This window comes from Xenopus laevis, chromosome 5S (genome assembly GCF_017654675.1).
Source record: "Xenopus laevis strain J_2021 chromosome 5S, Xenopus_laevis_v10.1, whole genome shotgun sequence".
Lineage (NCBI taxonomy): Eukaryota > Metazoa > Chordata > Amphibia > Anura > Pipidae > Xenopus > Xenopus laevis.
In genome coordinates, this window is record NC_054380.1 from 27,254,376 (window position 1) to 27,276,439 (window position 22,064).

At 39.6% G+C, this 22,064-nt stretch overlaps 1 protein-coding gene across 1 annotated transcript in view; it reads left to right on the forward strand.

The window, feature by feature from the left end:
• The first annotated feature begins 512 nt into the window (after positions 1-512).
• The window catches only part of snap25.S (synaptosome associated protein 25kDa S homeolog), a 49,501-nt gene continuing 27,949 nt past the window's right edge, over positions 513-22,064 (forward strand). Inside the window, 1 exon segment of the mRNA NM_001087041.1 lies at positions 513-609. The gene's annotated coding sequence lies outside the window, so the exon portion shown is untranslated.

Genomic DNA, 22,064 nt, shown 5'->3' on the forward strand with positions numbered 1-22,064 from the left:
GGGTTGTCACCTGGCCAGTAAAAATGATGTTTGATACCAATGTTATTAATATTAATAGGGAAAAAAGATAATTTATATAGAAAGGCCGGTATTTTTTACAGAAAAGGTGGCAAACCTACATGTGCCATTAGCCTAAAGGGCTAAACCTAAACGGGAACTAAAGCCTAGCAAATAATTTGTATAGAAATGTTGGATCTGCCATAAACTCCTATTCTTTCTCTAGCATTCTCATGATCAGTCTGGGAAATAGAGCAACTGCCCACGTCAGCTGCCCTTATAAGGAGCAGACACCACAGAGGGGGATTTCCCCCTTCCCTGTGAGGGAGCGATGCACGAAAATCAAGGCGCGTATTAAAGTGATTGCAGCCGCAGCAGCATTGTAAGGCAGACGATGACTCCAGCTCCCCCAGCCTGATCCCTCCGCCCCATGATAGATGTCTATTAAAAGCTGCTGACGTCAAGAAGGATGGCCATCTTTGATGAGGGCAGAGCTCTGTTCCATTGAAGAAGACGACTCGAGGAACGGTGCTTCTTGCCTCCCTGCGAAAAAAAACTGCCTTCAGATAAGATTGTAGAGTAGCCTTAGGACCTGCTTACGCCCTACTCACGGTAAGACGAGCGATATTCGTTGCCTCTACATTTTCTCTTCACTACAGGCTTCTGCTTTTATTATTTAGCCAGAGATTTCAGGTGAAGTCTTTCTACCAATCTGGATCTGTCAGTCAAATGGAAGGCACCTTCTTTTTTTTTATTATTATCTCCCATTTTTTACACATTCCTGCTCTTTTTGCGCGCATTGAACAGCTGCGTTTGTCGCAAGGAAATGGGGCTTTTCCGCCCGAGCTCTCTGCACAGCCGCTCCATTCACAATAGGTGAGGGAGCAGCCCCATGCACTGAGCTTTCAGCACCTCAACCCCGGGGACAGCGATTGTACTGCAGAAAAACGTCCGCTTCCCTACAGCACTGGAACTGGCAGTAGCAGAAGCGGCAGTTGCAACAGCAGTAGCAGTAGTAGTAGCAGCAGCATGTGTGCCACTGGACTCTGGAAGGGATTAACCCCCTCTCAGCCTGTAGCTTTATTTATCCCAAGGCAGACTTCTTGACTTCTGGCTGTGATTATCACGATCAGATTGTGCTTCAATTTATAAGCCTTCCTCACCTCACATGGAGTGAGTCAGTGTATTTGCACACTGACTAAATGGATACATACTCCATAGGTGGAAAGATAGTGTATACTGTATATATTTCCCAACAAGCTGGTGTTGATCTATAAACTCCCAACAGCCTTTTAACATCAAAGCCACTGGTTGGAGGAATAGGGTGAATATCACATGCATGGTATATATATATATGTGTGTGTGTGTGTGTTTGTGTGTGTGTGTGTGTGTGTGTGTGTGTGTGTGTGTGTGTGTGTGCGCGTGTACTGTATGTCCGCATATCATATATAAAAATCCACATTCAAAGCTATATTCTTTATTTCAGGAGCTCAGAACTTGAAAGACCTATAGCAAGAGGAATTGTGACACCTCCAGACAGTTCTGCGTAGTTGCGTCAAAAGGCAGGCTTTGAAGCTGCTCGATTTACGTGCAGGGGCATTAGTAATTACTGCTGGTTATGTTACCCACTAGAGAGAAAGCGAGGGGGAGGGGATCTGCATTGGAGCTGAAGAAGGGAGGGAGGCAGGGCACTGGTAGGCTTACATCCCTAGTGGGAGAGGAAGAGATTCAGTTTTGCTGTTTGAATGTTGTTTGTAGAGCTGCTTCACCTTTGCACAGACATTGTGGCTGCTCAGATGGGTGGCAGGGACGTCTGCAGGCAAAACTAACCAGCATCCTGAGGGAATATATATGGAAAGCAGTGGATTTTAGCATATAGCCATCTAATTTTACTGATACATATATTATCATTATCAGTAATCAATCACTGTGTGTGACAGTAAAAGACAATAGAGGTCTGCTTTGCAGCAGCCATCTGCCGCTGGTATTAATATTAGAGCAATCGGTGCAGTTTCATCATGCAAAGCCGAGGCTATGCTTTAGGGACTGACTGCAAAACAGAAAGACCCCACCCCAATGCACCTTTTCAGCGAGCTCCTGAAGACTGAGTTGGGCACAGCTATAGCAGAGACCAGAACAGCACATAGCAGGAGGAAAATACAAATAATGTTGGATATGGCTAGACTGCTCTTACAACACATTTGAATATTTGGTTATGGGTAATGGGTATGCAAGAATATGACTTCCAGATTGGTCTATATCTTGTGTTTAATGAGGATAAAGGCCAATACAATGACATTTGTATTCCAATTAGTATACATACATAAAATATCTATGGAAATTATATGCTTTTCATCTGTTTTTAACAGCTCTGTACTGCTAGTTTATTCAGGCTGTCAGCTTTTCGCTTGCATGTAAATGCAACTGTGTATATATTAGGGCATTGAGCAGAACGCAGCCGTAGCATAATCATATAAATTATTGACCTGCAAATGAAGTAGATTACAGTAGTTTCTCCCATTCCAGCCATTAATCAAAGAGTGCTCACGTGTTTACATACATAAAACATGATGCAAAGGAAACAGATGGCATTTGTGTTCTTTTAATGCAGAGGTTATTCAGAATCAGAATTAGGAATTGGATTTTTAATGCATCTCTGGAGATTTCCAGGCAGGCTACTTTTTTTTTTTCATGACAGAATATGTGTATTGAGGGGATCAGATAAAAGTGCTGAAGATGTGGATGAGTCTTCTTGTTCAGATCAATATGCAAACACCCTGTACAAAATTGTGCCTTGAGCTTATGCCTGGCTTAGTAAATTAAGTGAAAAATGTGGCATAAACCTCCCCTAACGTAATATCATTTTCTATATAATATATCATTGTATATGTGACTATGGGAAACTTCAGAGACAGAGCCTTTTACATTAAGTACTTTGCTCTATTATCATAATTAGTTTTTAGTTTATTCAGGATATACAGTATATATATATATATGTTTAGATTGCTATAGTGCATCTTGAAAGTGCTCCTTGCAGGGAGATGAATTCAGAATTTACCCTACATTAAGAACTCTAGTGGCACATGTGGAAATTACCCTTTCCATCCCAAAACCTTTTGGAAGATTATCTCTAATAATATACTGTACCAAATACTATATATATATATATATATATATATATATATATATATATATATATATATATATATATATATATATATATATATATATATATATATATATATATTATTTGCAACTTATGCAGCAAGAAGCTCAAAGAACAATCCCCTTAGTTAAAAAATAGAAGCCGCTGATTATTCTGTGCACACTCAGTAGTGATCAACCACATACAGATTGGTGTTTGTCCTGACTGTGTGAATCAGGAAATTTTCCAGGAAAGACCAAAACATAAGGTTTATTTTCTGTTGGATAACTTGTGGAGGTTTAATTACTGCTTGTATTTTATCCCACTGAGTGTTCTTTCATTCATTTGTCTGGGCTTTATTTTGCCTGGGGTCTGTTCAGTGGTACCACTTGATATGAATTACCTGCCCCCTAAAGGCAATGACAGGCTTTGTATTTGATGGCATCTACAACACTAAACCAATACGAAGTAAACGAAATTAAATGTTAAAAGAGCAATTTAAGGGGTCTTCTCCAATAGGAATTTTCCGCATCAATTAAATCTGTTAGCAAAACACAATATTAAAGTCTCATTAAAGGGGTTGTTCACCTTTGAGTTAACTTTTACTGTGATGTAGAGAGTGATATATGGAGACAGTTTGCAATTGGCTTTCTTTTTTTATTTGTGATTTTTGAATTATTTAGCTTTTTATTCAGCAGCTTTCCAGCCTGCAATTTCAGCAACAGGTAGCTAGGATCCAAATTACCCTAGCATCCATTTCTTGATTTGAGAGACTGGAATAAAAATAGGTGATGGGCTAAATAGAAAGATGAGTAATAAAAAGTAGCAATAACAATACATTTGTAGCCTTACAGAGCATTTGTTTTTTTAGATGGAGTCAATGATCCCCTTCTGAAAGCTGGAAAGAGTCAGAAGAAAAAAACAATTAAAAAACAAAACAAAAAAAAAGACCAGATGAAAAGTTGCTTAAAATTGACTGTTCAACAACATAGTAGACGTTAACTTAAAGGTGAATTATCCTTTTAAAATATCTATTTTTAAGGCATTTTTAATGGAATTAATGTGTTTTGTTCCCAGATTCAGTTGAAATTGAAAGGGTACTGGTTGGGGTTTGCTCGAAAGGTCGCCTGTTTATAAGTGGGAATATGAATAGGTTTTTTGTTTTGTCTTGTGAAAGAGCCGGCAAAAGTGCAAAATAATTTTAACTCTTGGCAAATGATTGAGATATCACAGGATCCTATTATTTTCGGCATAAACATGTGACATATATGGATATACAGAAAGAGACTAATTAATACAAATATTTACGTAAATCAGTGGTTCTCAAACTGTGGGTCTGACTTTTATCTCAATATTTTCTGCTTAAAACTCTGATCAAATCTGCTCGGGTTTTTTTTACTGCTTTTCTGAAAAAAAATCAGCTTTTCGCGATTTTTCCGGAATATTAACCCAAAAACTCCAAAAACTTCACTGCATTGCATGAAACTCAGCGCACATCAAAAAATCATTGGGATTTCTCCCATTGACTTATATTCAACCTCGAGTCAGTCTGAGATACTGGATTTTCTGATTCAGACTTTTTCCATCCTCTGGGTTAATAATTTCCGAAAAATGTGTGATTTTTTAAAAGACGATTTTATAAAAAAACAAATCATGAGTTTTTCGTGATTTTTGCATTCAGAATTTAGTAAATAACCTCCTTAAAGATAACGTTGAAGAAATAGTGGATGAACTATCCCTTAAAGGGCACCTGCTGGCTAAATATATTATCCCCAACCAAAGTGGCGGGGTAATAGAGCCCACATTCTAGTTGGGGTTAACAGTAGTTTCTTTTTTTTAAAAAAAAGTACTAGGCCACCTGCACTGCAAGGGATCTCCCGATGAGAGCAGCCATGTTGGGGCACACGAATGACGCATAATGAGCAAATGCGTGTGACATCAGATGGGTAGTTGCGGCAGTTTTTCTAAACCTTCATCTGTTGCTTAAGTATTCTTTTTGGGGGTACAGATTTCCTTTAAGCTTAGTTGAAGAATAAGCTTAATTTGACCCATGAGTTGGGACATGAAATTGAGCTCCATGCAATTTAGGCTGCACCCACAAGATCCCCTTTAATACATTGAAATATCCCACTGACAGACAATAGACAGGAGTAATTAAAAATAGACTAACTTTCTATGTTGAAATTGGGGTCATTAGGCAGATTCACAGATTCAGTCCCAACACTATTTGCATTATTATAGAAGTTACAGTGACTTGTTCAAGCAGAAGAGGGTACACTATGAAGTACACTGGATAATTATATTAATAGAATGGATTTGTCCTTATTTGTGTCAGTATAAGAAAATAACAGACTGCTTAGAATTAATAAATGGTCTATAATTGTAACAGCTACTGTTGTGAGTGATTGAGCTGATGGTTGGGAATGGGTTCCAGGCTTTTTTTTTTAACTTTAATTGGAAAAGCACAAACTGCAGATGGGAACTTTCACAAAAGCATTTTAACTGTAATTAGTCACTAAACTAAAGAGGCCTGTATTGAGTATTTGAATTAGGAAGGCCCGTTGCCTCTATCACGTTGCAGAATATTCTTAATTATTATACAGTTAGATCCATAAATATTTGGACAGAGACAACTTTTTTCTAATTTTGGCTCTGTACATGAATTTTAAATGAAACGACTCAGATGCAGTTGAACTGCAGACTTTCAGCTTTAATTCAGTGGGTTGAACAAAATGATTGCATAAATATGTGACAAACTAAAGCCTTTTTTTAACACAATCACTTTATTTCGGGGGCTTAAAAGCAATTGGACAATTGACTCAAAGGCTTTTTCATGGGCAGGGGTGGGCAAGTCCTTCGTTATGTCATTATCAATGAAACAGATAAAAGCCCTGGAGTTGATTTGAGGGGGGGTGCTTGTATGTGGAAGATTTTGCTGTGAACAGACAACATGTGGTCAAAGGAGCTCTCCATGCAGGTGAAACAATCCTTCCTTAAAGGAGAAGGAAACCCAGTTGGCGCAAAAACCCTCCCCCCTCCTGTGTGTTGCCCACCCTCCCTCCTCCCCCCTGGCCTACCTGTCCCACTGGGCAAATGCCCCTAACTTGTTACTTACCCTTCTGCGCAGGTCCAGTCCACGGAGTTCACAGGCACCATCTTCTTCCACGCGATCTTCTTCCTGCTTTGACCGGCATTTTGGCGCATGCGCAGTAGATCGTACCGGTGAAATGCTCCTACTGCGCATGCGCCGGTCAAAGCAGGAAGAAGATCACTTGGAAGAAGATGGCGTTGGTGAACTCCGTAGACTGGACCTGCGCAGAAGGGTAAGTAGCAAGTTAGGGGCATTTGCCCAGCAGGACAGGTAGGCCAGGGGAGAGGAGGGAGGGGAAGCAATACAGGGGAGGGGGGGGAGGCTTTTTGCGCCGACTAGGTTTTCTTCTCCTTTAAGCATCAAAAACAGAAAAAACCCATCCGAGATAGAGTGGCAAAAGCTACCATTTGGTACATCCTGAGAAAGAAAGAAAGAAAGAAAGAAAGAAAGAAAGAAAGAAAGAAAGAAAGAAAGAAAGAAAGAAAACAAACACTGGTGAACTCAGCAACGCAAAAAGACCTGGACATCCACAGAAGACAACAGTGGTGGATGATCGCAGAATCATTTCCATGGTGAAGAGAAACCCCTTCACATCAGCCAAACAAGTGAACAACACTCTCCAGGAGGCAGGTGTATCGATATCCAAGTCTACCATAAAGAGAAGACTGCATGAAAGTAAATACAGAGGGTGCACTGCAAGGTGCAAGTCATGCAAAAGCATCTAGATTGGACTTCTAAAAAAATCATCTTAAAAAGCCAGTACAGTTCTTGAAAAACTTTCTATGGACAGATGAAACCAAGATCAACCTCTACCAGAATGATGGCAAGAAAAAAGTATGGAGAAGGCGTGGAACAGCTCATGATCCAAAGCATACCACATCATCTATAAAACATTTGGGAGGCAGTGTGATGGCTTGGGTGTGCATGGCTGTCAGTGGCACTGGGACACTAGTGTTTATCCATGATGTGACACGGGACAGAAGCAGCTGAATGAATTCTGAGGTGTTCAGAGACACTGTGTGTTCAAATCCAGCTAAATGCAGTCAAACTGAATGGTAGGCGTTTCATAATGACCCAAAACATACAGCCAAAGCAACCCAGGAGTTTATTAAAGCAAAGAAGTGGAATATTCTTCAAAGGCCAAGTCAGTCACCTGATCTGAATCCAATTGAGCTGCATTTCACTTGTTGAAGACTAAACTTCGGAAAGAAAGGCTCACAAACAAACAGCAACTGAAAGCCGCTGCAGTAAAGGCCTGGCAGAGCAGTAAAAAGGAGGAAACCCAGAATCTGGTGATGTCCTTGAGTTCAAGACTTCAGGCTGTCATTGCCAGCAAAGGGTTTTCAATTAAGTATTAGAAATTAAAATGTTATTTTCAGTTTTTGTTATTTGTCCAATTACTTTTGAGCCACTGAAATGAATTAAAGTTTAAAGTCTGACATATTATGCATCACTTTACAAAGAATGCTTAATCTTCAGCCCCAGCTCCTACCCTAGTACCCATTCTACAGGCATCCAAACATCAACACTACCTCTGTGTGCTGAAAATTCACCCCATAACTTAACAGATTTTGCTGGACAAGATTATTTCTTTTTTCAATGAAATGTCCCATTATTACCAGCATCACCAGTCTGTGACATTATCATTTTGAAAACTGCCTCTTTATCCAACACTATAAGCCTAGTATTAAATAACTGAATAGGGAGTTGAAGTTTATGCTCCTTGAGTTGTTTGTGTCTAGGGCTTTCATATTATGATAGAGTTATCATATTGCAAATGGGCCAAATCCAAGAAATCATTGAGGGTTCAGGTCATTATCATGATATTCATGGATCTGTTATCAAAGTGTGGAGGCATGTCCCTATACAGAAGCCGTGTAGGGGCCATATCATGTCAAGAAATGGTTGATGATCCTAAAATAATAATTTTAGGAGTTACCCTGTAGTTATTGCTTTTCTATTCTGGAAAAAATGCTATTGAATTAGGTTTACTAGACACTGTTTCAATAAGAAACAGGCTGTTTGCCCACTATATGCTGAATACTGCATAAAAGGGGCAGCTTTGAATAACCCGGGAGAAGTGAAGTAAATAGACTTACTGTATCTGCTAATGTTCCAAGACATTTGGAAGAATACACTCAACACTAAAATGTAGTGGTGAGGCAGCACCTTGTTTCTGGATATTATTAGCCGTAGCTAGATTATGAAACATTATTTTAGAAAGCATAAAGTGTGATCCCTAAAATTAGAACAACAATTTCAATATTGCCGCAGTGCATTATATGTAAAGAAATGCAAGTCTCCGCTAATTGTTCTCCTGATAGTAATTCAGCAGAACTATTTTATCCGAGGAAAGAGCAAGGACAAACAGCAGGCTTTGATTTTTACCCTGCATTACTGTATGTTTTTTTTAAACATCTCCCTCAAGGTCAGTGACCTTGAGATTACAAAATGACCTCAAACATCTCAATCATATTTAAATGTTTGCATGTGCTCCAAGCAAGAAGAAAATGTGGTTATTTTTATGTCAGTGCCAGCCCAACCATTGCACGAGTATAGTGTAAGTGTAAAGTGCATACGGCACGAGTTTTCCTTATGCCAATTTGGTATCCAATTTTAGAATCCAAATAGCTAATTCAGTTTGCTTACCTCTAGAATGACAGCATTATAGCCGGCTCACTTGTACATTACTATATTTAACTGGAATAACTGTGATTATTTTAGACTATTGATATATAAAATGTATAAACATGACAGTTTCCAATGATTGCGCTCACTCGGTCTCTGTCTCGGAGTCATATTGTCTACTAAGAATTGAAAATGAATTATTATTAATTCCTTTAACCTCTTATTTGTGATAATACATTAATGACCCTCATACATATTTTTATTTTGTTTAGACCCTTTACTTGTGCCCCAGATCAGGCCTTTGATCATCTATAATTTACAATATATATTCTGGTACTTGACTAGTTGTTTGCTCAAAGTATTTCTGCTCAACATTTGCTGGTGTATTACCATAAAACCCTTAAGAAATTCTAGTCTTATCTGGGAATTGTCATCACAGATTATGTTCATGTGGATCATAAAAGGACTTTAGGGGTGAACAGTGCAATGCCACATGGTAGTTGTGCAAATTGTGCACATCTGTAGGTCAGCACTCCTGTATAGTCTCAAGCTGCACACTATGTGACTTACTGACTATTTATATTCCTATGACATTCCTTCCTTTAAATGACTGACAGAACAGACAAGATATGCTTATGCTTTACATGGTCCCAGCTAGCTTTGAATGCTCATATTAAAAAAATCGTTTGTTCAATGTAGTGGAATGAAATATTAATTGCAGATGGTCATATCCAGGTCAAGGTGGAATATCCCTACTTGACTGTAAAGGAAATATTCTTCTTTGAGAAGATTGGCCAGATTGCCTCTTAGCATTCTGTATTTTTGTTTCTCATTGGATTGGTCCAAACACATTTATCATTTGCACATTCAAGGTTAAAGATGAAAAGTTTTGTCTATTATATTTATCAATGTCAATTCTTGGTTGCAGTATTATACACACATCCGCAAATACCAGTACAGGAATGGGACCTGTTTTCCAGAATGTTCGGGACCTAGAGTTTTCCACATAATGCATCTTTCCGTCATTCATACCTTAAATTTACTAGACAATCATGTAAACATTTAATAAGCCCAATAGGCTGGTTTTGCTTCCAATAAGCATTCATTATATCTTAGTTGGGATCAAGTACAAGCTACGGTTTTATTATTAGAGAGAAAAGGGTAATCCGAATATAAACTTTGGATTATTTGGACAAAATGGAGTCTATGGGAGACAGCCTTTCCGTAATTCAGAGCTTTCTGGATAATGGGTTTCCAGATAATGGATCCCATACCTGTAACTAAGAGTATCCAGAAAAGTGAAAGGATAACAGATACAAGATAATGGGCTGTAATTGTTACATAGTTACATAGTTAGATTGGGTTGAAAAAAGACCAACGTCCATCAAGTTCACCCCCTCCAAATGAAACCCAGCATCCATACACACACATACCGACCCCTCCCCTCCTTGTTGGCATACCTCCTCTCCAATTTTTAGTAAGCCTTGTGTGCACTGACTTTGCTTGGGTTGCAGTATAAAGTAAAGACAAATATCCGTTGACCATGGAAGTCAGATGTGAGTTTCAAGTATAACATATAGGATCTGGTCTGATCTAAACAGGAACGTTTAGAATACACGTATGGGGCCTGTTATCCTGATTTTGGATTAAGACATTTTTTGTAAATATATATTGAAACTACTTATTAGTCAGTGCCCCACTGGACACCTCAGAAGTTGCAGGGTCTGGTTTTTGTATTGCTATACATCTGGTATCTGGTAATTTGCCTACTTAGAATGCCTGGATGTTCAGTGGAATAAAATAACATTTATGGTCCTAACTCAATGGTCCTTTACTACGGTAAGTAAAGTAGATAAGTAAAAAAAGAACTAGAAGAACTGGTTACTTCTTTGTAGCAATTAGCAGAACAATTGTGGGTTTTTTTCTTTTGGTTATTGAATATTCTGCTTTGTAACATCCATTGAAAAGGCTGATAAATTCCAACCTTCCTGTCTTTTTAGCGTTTTTTCAAACTTCAGGCATTATTTTTACCCTTCTATCCAGGGAGTTTGCGGGTGTGCACATCCCCAAATATTTTTGTTCAGGATATTTATATTGGGGACATTAGGCCTAATATGTTTTTGTCTATTCAATGAATGTTGCCTGTTTATAATGTGTATAATTTTTAAAAAGACTCAAGCACTACAGTAGTTGGGTGACTTGAAAACAACAGAAAGTGTCAGTTTATAATGACAGAAAATAGTAACGTAAAGGGAATCACTACAAATAATGGCCTGAGAATAATGACTAGAATTGATTGACTGAATGCTTTTCTGTGGCAGAATGATTTGTTCTAGTGCAAAACTTCTCTGAATAGCTACTTCCCTCATTAAATTGTATTACATTAATATTAACACAGTGCTTATTCATTTTTGAGGTTTATTGATTCAGTGGCATGTTCAGCGCTGTCACTGAGCTCTAACACCCCATATAACTGAATGATGCTAAAACATATTCTAATGAAACAATACATTATTTGCTTAGTGCAAAAATCTGACATGGGGCTAGAAATATTGTCAGTTTCCCAGCTGCCCCCAGTCATGTGACTTTAACCTTCACTTTAGGATGGAACTACTTTCTGGTAGGCTGTTATTTCTCCTACTTAATGTAACTGAAACAGTCTCAGTGGGACTTGGCTTTTACTATTGAATGTTGTTTTTAGATCTACCAGGGAGTTGTTATCTTGTGTTAGGGAGCTGCTGTTCTGTTGTTAGGCTGCTGGGGGGAGGAGGAAGGGGTTGATATCACTCCAACTTGCAGTACAGCAGTAAAGAGTGACTGAAGTTTATCAGAGCACAAGTCTCATGACTGGGTGCAGCTGGGAAACTGACAATATGTCTAGCCCCATATCAGATATCAAAATTGAATATAAAAAAATCTCTTTGCTCTTTTGAAAAATGGATTTCAGTGCAGAATTCTGTTGGAGCGGCACTATTAACTGATGCGTTTTGAAAAAAATATGTTTTCCCATGACAGTATCCCTTTAAGAAAGATAATTACCAGTTGGCGGCTGGTAACCGGGTCCAGATTTGCTCAGTGTTGATAAATGAGCCAAAAACAGATCAACTTTAATTAATGTTTTTTGAGAACAATTTACTGACAGGCAGGAAAGTGCTTAGACATCTTGTAAATCTGTCCAACAGTCTAAATGACAAGACGTTCCAGTTTAGGACAGTGGCAGATGGATTTTTTCCCCCCAGAAACAGTCATTTAGTATATTAGATAGTTGTTCACTTACTGTTATGTTTTCCACTAAACAGGAAATGTATCTGTATCTTCAGTTTCTGCACAGCAAGAAACATATCATATTTGTAGTCGGCAATTATTGCTAATTAAAACTCTGGCTTTTGCAGTCGCCCAAAATGCCTAGCTGTCAGATAATTTCCTTGTGAGTTCATTTGTTGTATGAATTACAGATTAAGGGGTGCAATTTATGATTTAGCACCTTCACTGCCCATGCATGGAACACTGCCAAATGTATTGAAGACGAGTGCTCTGACTCACTACAAGAAAAAACTTGTGCTTCCTACGGCTTCTGAGGAATCTTCTTCCACACAAAATATAAAGAAGGAATGTAAGGAATCGTTTTGTAGATTCTCATTGCAGTTCGAGTCGCAGGCTTCATGAATTTGTGTCATATTGTGATGTGGTGTATGGATGTGTGATTTTTTTATATAAGCTGATCAAATGGGTATTGGGGAATTAAACCCCTTCTGTTTCTGTGCCCCATATGGTTAAACTTATACTTGGTGGAGGAACACCGCAGAAAACACTACTCTAACACTTCTATTGGGAGAATAATGGAACTTTTGCTTTGATAACCATAGTTTTTCTGATAATAGTGACCATCAAAATCCTAAGAGCCTATCTCTGCCAACAGCTACTTTTGTTTGTCTTGAATTTCTGTGTCCATATAGAAAGTGCATGCCTTAGATGGCTTTTCCTGTACCACTGCACACCTTTTTTACTATTGTTTTATGGTGAGAAAAACTGGAGAGCCTTCAAATCAAGTTGGGGACAGATTTATCCAGGGTCGTAGTGAAAATTCAAAGTAAAAAAATTAGAATTTTGAGCTATTTTTGTGTAATATTTGAAAAAAATTAGAAGAATCGAATATCGAAATTTATCATGTACTGTCTCTTTAAAAATTCGACTTCAACCATACGCCATCTAAAACTTACTGAATTGCTGTTTCAGCCTATGGGGGACCTCCTAGAACCAATTTGGAGTCAATTGGTGGACTTCGAAAAAACGTAAAAAAAAAAAAAGACTTAAAAAACTTTGAATAGAATTCGATCGAATACGATGTTACTTTGTTCCGAACAATTCGAATGAATACGTCCTACCCACAGAAAAAGACTTACATTTTTTTAATACATTTCGGTTGGTCTTTATTTATTCGAATTTCGAAGTTATGGGAGATCAAAAAAAACTCCCATTACTTTGAAATTCGACCGTTGATAAATCTGCCCCTTAGGGGCAGATTTATCAAGGGTCAAAGTGAAAATTCAAATTTTTAAATTCGAATTTCGAGCTATTTTAGTGTACTTCAACTATGGAATAGTCCAAAGTTCGATTTGAATTTGAAAACAATGTGACTATTCGAATATCGAAATTTATCATAAACTGTCTCTTTAAAACTTCAACTTCGACCATTCATCATCTAAAACCTGCCGAATTGCTGTTTTAGCCTATGTGGGACCTCCTAGAACCCATTTGGAGTCATTTGAAAAATCTAAGTTTTTTTGGGGCAAATCCTGCGATTCGAATTTGATCGAAAGCGGTAAAACTTTGATTCGAATACAGCCTATTCACCTGAAGTTAATGATTTTTTAATTAAATTTTGATGTTGTTTTTTTATTCAAACGCCTTGAAATTCGACCCTTGATAAATCTGCCCCTTAGTGTTAATTTATTGAAGCACTACATGTTTTGGACCACACAGGTCCTTCCTCAGGTCACAGATGAGGGTAAACCAATGAATTGTTATAAAACACATTGCTGAACATCGATTACTGGCATTCTGTTACAAATAATTATTGAATAGCCTATCTTTTATAAAAATACATTTTTGGCACAGGATATTAAAGGTAGTTAAATATAGACTGCTCCCTGTTGTGGCATCTGGTCTGGCATATGGTACAGCACTTAAAATGGTAAAAAGTCGATTGATATGTATAAGAAAAAAAAATAGAAAGGATTATTATTGTATACATTCGGCAAGAAAGAAGGTAACATCTTTGTGCATTGTAATGTATTTTTGTTGTTGAGAATACAACACACTGGGTTAAATAAACAAGGCTTGTTTGTGTTGTACACAGTTCTAATTATTCTGCCTTTATTTATTTGTGGCTGGAAATAAACCAAGAGTAATAAGCCAAGATTTTGGATTAGATTCCTGTATGAGCGTTCTTAATGCTCTAGCAGGGGATTTAGCCTTCATACTTCTATCTGGTTTGAAATTTGGAAACCATGGGCACTGACCTACCATGGAATGTACACCGTGTATACAAGATGTCTTCTCTTTCAGCTATGAAATAAGTAATGAAATACAGGAAATGGGTTATGGTGTTTTACAGTAAATGGTTTTTGGTGTGTAATAGGCATTCTTTCTTTCCAAAGTGTAAAGTTACTACTCAACTGCATTTGACATAGACTTTAGTAAAGTATCACTTCTTAAAGAGGACCTGTCGCCCAAAAAAATGATGACATTAATCAAGCAAAGTAAACTTTAATTACACTCTATAAATTATTTGAATCAGTTTCCATCAGTCTGGGAATTCATAATTAAAGCAGGCAGGAGCCATTTTGTGGACACTGTTATTAAGACAGGCCTTATAGTATCTCAAAATCTTGTTTATGCACCAGAATGGGTGACTTGGGGGCAGATTTCTCTAAAGAAGAGGTGAATTTTCGAATGAAAAAAATGTGAATTTCGAGCTATGTTTTGTGTACTTCGAATTTGAAAAAAATTTGAATATCGAAATTTATCATGTACTGTGTCTTTAAAAATTCAAATTCGACCATTCGCCATCTAAAACCTGCCGAATTGCTATTTTAGCCTATGGGGGGGACCTCCTAGAACCTATTTGGAATCAATTGGTGGATTTTGAAAAATCAATGTTTTTTGTTGGGAAAAACTTAGAATCAAATTTGTTTGAATGCGCCATTCCTTAGATTCATATGATTCAACTTTGGCCGAATACAAATCGAAAATGGACCTATTCTACCAAAAAAAAACTTAGGGGCACATTTACTAAGGGTCGAATATCGAGGGTTAATTAACCCTCGATATTCGACCAGGAACTAAAATCGTTCGACTTCGAATATTGAAGTCGAACGATTTAGCGCTAATACTTCGATCGAACGATCGAAGGATTATTCGTTCGATCGAACGATTAAATCCTTCGAATCGAACGATTCGAAGGATTTTAATACAACGATCGAACGAATATCCTTCGATCAAAAAAACATAGGCAAGCCTATGGGGACCTTCCCCATAGGCTAACATTGAGTTCGGTAGCTTTTAGCTGCCGAACTAGGGGGTCGAAGTTTTTCTTAAAGAGACAGTACTTCGATTATCGAACGATCGAATAGTCAAACGATTTTTAGTTCGAATCGTTCGTAGTCGAAGTCGTAGTCGAAGGTCGAACTAGCCCATTCGATGGTCGAAGTAGCCAAAAAAACACTTCGAAATTCGAAGTTTTTTTATTCGAATCCTTCACTCGAGCTTTGTAAATGTGCCCCTTAGACTTAATTTCGGTTGGTCTTTTTGAATTCGAATTTTGAAGTTTTTTCAATTTGAAATTCGACCCTTGATAAATATGCCCCTTGATGTCCATCCCCATGCCCTGGCTACACAATTAAATGGTTAAGAGAACTGGGAGAATGTGGGGAGAGCAGTGACATCTAGGAAATGCTGAATGGAAAGTGAAAGTAATTGCCTAAGACATAGAGGAGGGGCAGACAATATTTGATTGACAGCTGAGATTTTTAAATGAGCTTACAACAGCTATGAATACTTTTATAAAAAAAAAAAGAATTTGGATTTCATGTTTAATTTGAAAAGGACTTTTATTATACAGCTTTTTATGTCGGGGTGACAGGTCCCCTTTAAAGAGAATGGAGAATGGAGCAAACTTGATGTTGTACTGCACATCTTACCACTACATTAAAGGGGATCTATCGTGAAAATCAGATTCTCCTAATGGATGGTTGAGGTGGAAATAATAAAATCTTCAAATATATTTCTTTAGCAGAAATGCTTACTTTTTTTGTAAAATGACATATTACTACATGTAATGAGGGTGCTTTCTCTGAGAGACAGTTCAAGCTACTGCTGAATGGGAGTGGCTTCTCACTAGCTATGATGTCACTTAGCAACTAGCAAAGTTCCACCCTCCTCCATGCTGAATAGCATCCTCACACCAACTGTTACTCCGGAAGCTCCTTGTGAGAAAAGTAAGGCTGTCAGGTCTGCACATTCTCTTAGTCAAGTACACCAAGTACCACCACAAAAAGGAGGGAGAGCCCAGAAGTGTTTTATTGTATTCTATGGGTGTAAAGTATTTTCTATCTGGGAAAAGTGATGGGAAGATCTGGCTGCTCTGATTCGGAAGTGCTTATTATTTTATTCCTTGTAAATTTCCCAAATGTCCCATGTTTGGATGCTGCAGCCTTTTGGTTTGCATAGCTTCCATTAACCTAAGGCCAACCAAAAAAAGGGAAAAGAGCCATCTTTGAATGGAGGCAAGAAAGATTTTAATTCACCCTTGTACCTTCCTAGAACTTCAGCTTCAATAACAGCTAAAGATGGTGGGTTAACAGTTAGACTATTATCTTTTCAGCTACTATAGGCACCATCTCTCCCTACTATACCTGCTATCCCACAGTCACACTCCCTTCCCAGAGACTATTATCCCACTGTTACTATAGGCACCATCTCTCCCTACTATACCTGCTATCCCACAGTCACACTCCCTTCCCAGAGACTATTATCCCACTGTTACTATAGGCACCATCTCTCCCTACTATACCTGCTATCCCACAGTCACACTCCCTTCCCAGAGACTATTATCCCACTGTTACTATAGGCATCATCTCTCCTTACTATACCTGCTATCCCACAGTCACAGTCCCTCCCAGAGACTATTACCTTTTCAGCTACTATAGGCACCATCTCTCCCTACTATACCTGCTATCCCACAGTCACACTTCCTTCCCAGAGACTATTATCCCACTGTTACTATAGGCACCATCTCTCCCTACTATACCTGCTTGCCCACAGTCACACTCCCTTCCCAGAGACTATTATCCTACTGTTACTATAGGCATCGTCTCTCCTTACTATACCTGCTATCCCACAGTCACACTCCCTTCCCAGAGACTATTATCCACTGTTACTATAGGCACCATCTCTCCCTACTATACCTGCTATCCCACAGTCACACTCCCTTCCCAGAGACTATTATCCCACTGTTACTATAGGCACCATCTCTCCCTACTATACCTGCTATCCCACAGTCACACTCCCTTCCCAGAGACTATTATCCCACTGTTACTATAGGCACCATCTCTCCCTACTATACCTGCTATCCCACAGTCACACTCCCTTCCCAGAGACTATTATCCCACTGTTACTATAGGCATCATCTCTCCTTACTATACCTGCTATCCCACAGTCACAGTCCCTCCCAGAGACTATTACCTTTTCAGCTACTATAGGCACCATCTCTCCCTACTATACCTGCTATCCCACAGTCACACTTCCTTCCCAGAGACTATTATCCCACTGTTACTATAGGCACCATCTCTCCCTACTATACCTGCTTGCCCACAGTCACACTCCCTTCCCAGAGACTATTATCCTACTGTTACTATAGGCATCGTCTCTCCTTACTATACCTGCTATCCCACAGTCACACTCCCTTCCCAGAGACTATTATCCCACTGTTACTATAGGCACCATCTCTCCCTACTATACCTGCTATCCCACAGTCACACTTCCTTCCCAGAGACTATTATCCCACTGTTACTATAGGCACCATCTCTCCCTACTATACCTGCTATCCCACAGTCACACTCCCTTCCCAGAGACTATTATCCCACTGTTACTATAGGCACCATCTCTCCCTACTATACCTGCTATCCCACAGTCACACTCCCTTCCCAGAGACTATTATCCCACTGTTACTATAGGCATCATCTCTCCTTACTATACCTGCTATCCCACAGTCACAGTCCCTCCCAGAGACTATTATCTTTTCAGCTACTATAGGCACCATCTCTCCCTACTATACCTGCTATCCCACAGTCACACTTCCTTCCCAGAGACTATTATCCCACTGTTACTATAGGCACCATCTCTCCCTACTATACCTGCTTGCCCACAGTCACACTCCCTTCCCAGAGACTATTATCCTACTGTTACTATAGGCATCGTCTCTCCTTACTATACCTGCTATCCCACAGTCACACTCCCTTCCCAGAGACTATTATCCCACTGTTACTATAGGCACCATCTCTCCCTACTATACCTGCTATCCCACAGTCACAGTCCCTCCCAGAGACTATTATCTTTTCAGCTACTATAGGCACCATCTCTCCCTACTATACCTGCTATCCCACAGTCACACTTCCTTCCCAGAGACTATTATCCCACTGTTACTATAGGCACCATCTCTCCCTACTATACCTGCTTGCCCACAGTCACACTCCCTTCCCAGAGACTATTATCCTACTGTTACTATAGGCATCGTCTCTCCTTACTATACCTGCTATCCCACAGTCACACTCCCTTCCCAGAGACTATTATCCCACTGTTACTATAGGCACCATCTCTCCCTACTATACCTGCTATCCCACAGTCACACTCCCTTCCCAGAGACTATTATCTCACTGTTACTATAGGCACCATCTCTCCCTACTATACCCCCTTACTGAGGATGTTATCTCCACTTCTTATCTAGATGATGCTGAATATCTGTGAAGTCCCCTACTCAAGGCTACACAGCCTGCATAACTGAGGTGCTGATTTAATTCCCCATAGTCTCTTGTTACCTACCGCTGTTGTTATTGGGGGGAGTCTAGGAGAGTATTTATTTTAGGTCTTCACTTTAATAGCCATCATTTTAGTCCATCTTAAGAATCAAACTCTGCATTTAGCCTTAGATCACTTTATATACCAAATTAAACCACAAACTACTGAATACATTTTATAATTCAACTTTGAAGGGTGCCCTGCTAATACTCTCTGTATACCCCGCTGATCATTTCAATATGCCCCTCTTACCCTGACCAAATGCGCCCCTGATCGCAATGGAATGCCCCACTCATGGCTTCTGAGTTCCCAGGGAAACCCTTTTCTAATTTTTTGCCTATATGAAACTACCCAATAAAAAAACTAAAAGAGACTTGTGCCTTCCACTGCCATCTTCTAAAAAGCGCATACTCATATAGCTGTAAGCATTGGCACAGGTCTCTTTTAGTTGGCTATTGGGTAAAATATTTACATATAAAATACAATGGAGAAAAAGCACAATTTATATATTTTACCTTGCACAATTTTTTAAAGAGAGAGGCTGCATAAATAAGGATATGGCTGCAAGGAGAATGTGTTACGTGGTCCTAATGTCCCAAAAAAAATATTGCAGGTGAAAGACCTGTGCCGAGCCTAGCAACCAATAAAAAGAATCCTACTCCTGTCAATCAAAACACGACCCTGACCTTGAGCTCAGTGGACTAATGATGCAGAGAGAATGCAGTGAGTCAGCTATAAATCTATAGCTACTAAACTAAACATAACTTTTAATCAATCATATTTACAAATTGTTGTTGTTTTTTTACAAGTTGTTGTTTTTATGTGATCTACATTATATTAACATTTTATTTTCGTGATGGTTCCCCTTTAATTGCTACAAGACAAAGGAATGGAGTAACAACTCTGATAGAGAAGTACTGCATGTGCCAGTAATACAGCTAGTAATTAGTTACAATATGGTCACTAATGGCCCAAGTAGTGGAAGCCTATGATAACTGTAAATAATAAGGATGTTACAGATTGTTCTGTGAACATATAAAGGCACAAGGCTGCAGGTTGAGTTAACAAGGCTGCAGGTTGAGTTATACAGGGAGCTCTTACTATCACTCATGAATTATAAGGGATAATGTACCCCCTACTGTAAATGATAAGGATATTAGACGTTTCTGAGGGGTTGTTCTGTGACCATATAAAGGCACAAGGCTGCAGGCTGAGTTATACAGGGAACTCTGAGTATCACTCATGTATTATAAGGGATAATGTACCCCCTACTGTAAATGATAAGGATATTAGAAGTCACAGAGGGGTTCTGTGACCATATAAAGGCACAAGGCTGCAGGATGAGTTATACATGGAACTCTTACTATCACTCATGTATTATAAGGGATAATGTACCCCCTTCTGTAAATGATAAAGATATTAGAAATCACTGAGGGGTTCTGTGACCATGACCATATAAAGGCACAAGGCTGCAGGCTGAGTTATACAGGGAACTACGAGTATCACTCATGTATTATAAGGGATAATGTACCCCCTACTGTAAATAATAAGGATGTTAGATTATATATTACTGTATAATGGGGGTTATTTGTTCTGTTAGAGCCAGAGAACTGACAACTCATTGCAGGTTGGGAGTAAAATCCTAATACAGCAATGCAGTGCTTCATTCATTTATCTTGTCCTCCAGGAACATTTGGGGTGCAGGATGAGGTGTTTCTAAGTATCCCATCTGTACTGGGGAGTGTTGGGATGTGTTGCCTTTATTTTTATACCAAGAATGATTTTTGTTCTACAGACTTTTGTTAGGGAGATGGTGTTGCTGCTGTACACTAAGTACACTGTGTCTGCCTAGACCATTGGATAATAAATAGCAACCAGTGCATTCTGGGTTATGGCTGGGCACTAGTGTTGCCCATGGATTTTAGTATTAGTATAGTATTATTTTGGGCATTACTTTGCTACAGCTAATAACATGGGGGGGGCCTGTGAGGAAATATCATGTGACTGTACCAAGTGGATGCCTTCTCTCGCTAGTGTCCTTTAAAAATGATGTATAACACTTTCACTTGCGCAAATGGATCCCTTTTATATACCGTATATACTCGTGTATAAGCCGACCCGTGTATAAGCCGAGGTACCTAATTTACCTAAGAAAACTGGAAAAATGTATTGACTCGTGTATAAGCCTAGGGGCCCCATGTCAGATTTCAAAATGTGAATGTGTAAATGTGTAATCATGTTTTATGGCATAGAAATCTATCTAAAACTATTTAAAAGAGCCTCCCCATAATTCCATCAGCAGGAACATGACACTGCAAAAATATGCTTACCCTGAGAAGGATCAGTGTGGGCCAGGTTATAAATAGCCATTGAACCTCACATACTGGCACCCAGTACATTTGAATGTTGGAGTTCCCTGTGACTCCCACCATAAGTCACAAGCTTGGCATGTTTCTATCTGACAACAGCAAGAACTTGCCAGGCAGCATTGTTCTCCGCCCTATGTACCTGGCGTAATGATGACAGAATGAAAGGGGAGTGACAAGGCAATTTATATGTACATGTACAGCTCCACAGATAGCACTCTGCTGCTGGCAAACTTGGAATCAAGCTTTAGGACCTTTTAACAATGGCCGCCAGGGGCCCTGTGAAAGAGCTGCAGGACGGTTCACTGTGTCCACTCTCCGGGCGGCGCGTCCTTCCCTGCCGGCGTAGATACCGTAGATATGCCCAGCAGTGCGACCCCCTGTGACCCGGCCCCAGCAGGACTGTCTGTGACGCCGCCCGGAGCAGGTCCAGGAGCTCCGGGCGGCGCGTCCTTCCCTGCCGGCGTTCGCTCCCAAAATGGCGGCGCCCATGGCCGCCACGTGGGTAGCGGCCGGCGCCGCTACCCACGTGGCGGCCATGGGCGCCGCCATTTTGGGAGCGAACGCCGGCAGGGAAGGACGCGCCGCCCGGAGCTCCTGGACCTGCTCCGGGCGGCGTCACAGACAGTCCTGCTGGGGCCGGGTCACAGGGGGTCGCACTGCTGGGCATATCTACGGTATGACCCGTGTATAAGCCGAGGTTGAGTTTTTCAGCACATTTTGGGTGCTGAAAAACTCGGCTTATACGCGAGTATATACG